The 1,797-nt window shown below is 47.8% G+C and overlaps 1 pseudogene; it reads right to left on the bottom strand.

Annotated features, from left to right (window-relative positions):
- Nucleotides 1–213: 213 nt before the first annotated feature.
- Nucleotides 214–1,195, bottom strand: LOC121483557 (annotated as a pseudogene).
- Nucleotides 1,196–1,797: the final 602 nt, after the last annotated feature.

Here is a 1,797-nt window from a genome sequence, read left to right as displayed (position 1 = left end):
AGACCCAAGGATGCTGGCAAGGAGGCCACTGAACAAAACAATCCTCTGTTAATTGTAAAAGCAGGCGTCACACAGCCAGTGAGTCAGTTAGCAGAGGCAGGGAGACATGGTGTTTAATGAGCAGGGATAAAACCAGATTCAGCAAGAACTTTCAAAAGAGGAGAGGGCCAGAGCATTTAGAGATCGAGTTGCAACAGGTGTGGACCTGCCGGTTCACTTGGGGAACACTGTGACCACATTGTAGCCCTCAGGGGGTGTGACCTGCTCCCGAGCGTGCTTTTCACAGTAGATCTGATCCTACATGAAGAAATGGCTCTTATGTTTCAGATTGGGGCCACATTCAGTGCACACATAACACTCAAGGTGACGGTGGCGGTCCCGGAGCTTCACGAACACGCTGACAATGCCGGTGCCACATTTGTCACACATGGGCAACTTCTGGGCATTTCCAATAGATGCAGCCACTTTGGTGACTGGAGCCTTAACACTTCTGAAACCTGATGGCTTGTTGGGATCCCCTTTCTTCTCAGACTCTAAGATTTCCTGCAATACCAGGAATGAAGTGAATTGCTTGGGGGGGCTCATTTAACTCCTGTTTCTCATGAAGCATCTTGTAAACTTCAGATTCTTTGTCCTTGACAAGTCCGCTTAGAGGCTGAGAATGGTCTAAGGCTCTGCCATTTGTCTCCTGCCCACTGGCTTCTGTCTTTGACTCCAAGCTGTGTTGAAGTTGGATATGTTTTCAGAGGAATAGAGACCATCTGGGTTGTTGTACTGGTTTGTGATGACCCTGGGGGCAGAGCTGGAAGCCGGCAAGGCGGTAAAGGGCATGGCACTCCGGTTGTGGGCGCTTCCTATGTGCAGGACCTCTTGGGGTTCCGAGGCCAAATTCATCTTGTACGGATGACGTTTCCTTTTCTCTGTCACCAGGGAAGACCAGGTTTTTTGTTCAGATCTGGTGACTGTGAGGGTCATGTTGTCCATGCAACCCTTGATTTTTTTCTGAGCTTCCAGGTGTGTCATACCACTGCTATTTTCCCCATTGATGGCTGTGATTACATCTCCGATGCATAAGTTAGCTCCCTCAGCCTTGCTTCTAGGAGTGACCCGGGAAATGGCCAGAGGTTTTTCGGTCTTTGTCCCCCACGAAGCCCCACGGGCCCGGGCCCTGGAGGACGATCTTCTGGGTGGACATGGCATGGCATCCCATGGGAACCAACACGGCAGGACGCATTGCGCTGGGCTCCCCGGCAGCTGTCGGTAAAATAGCCACCCCAATGTTTATACCAGCAATGTCGACAATAGCCAAACTGTGGAAGGAGCCTCAGTGTCCATCTAAAGATGAATGGATAAAGAAAATGTGGTCTATATATACAATGGAATATTACTCAGCCATTAGAAACAAAGAATACCCATCATTTGTTTCAACGTGGATAGAACTGGAGGGTATTATGCTGAGTGAATTTAGTTAATCAGAGGACAAATATTATATGGTTTCACTCATTCGAAGAATATAAAAAATAGTGAAAGGGATTAATGGGAAAGGAGAGAAAGTGAGTGACACATATCCAAGTGGATGACAGAACATGAGAGACTTCTAACTCTGGGAAATGAACAAGGGGCAGTGGAAGGGGAGGTGGGCCGGGAGATGGGGTGGTGGGGTACAGGCACTGAGGGGGGCATCTGACGGGATGAGCACTGGGTGTTATACTATACGTTGGAAAATCGAACTCCAATAAAAAAATGTATATGTATAAAAGAGAAAAATTAATGCAAAAATTCTCAACAAGATAGCAG

This window comes from Vulpes lagopus, chromosome X (assembly GCF_018345385.1).
Source record: "Vulpes lagopus strain Blue_001 chromosome X, ASM1834538v1, whole genome shotgun sequence".
NCBI lineage: Eukaryota > Metazoa > Chordata > Mammalia > Carnivora > Canidae > Vulpes > Vulpes lagopus.
The sequence above is the reverse complement of the archived record's forward strand: the minus strand, read 5'-3'. Positions and strand labels throughout refer to the sequence as shown.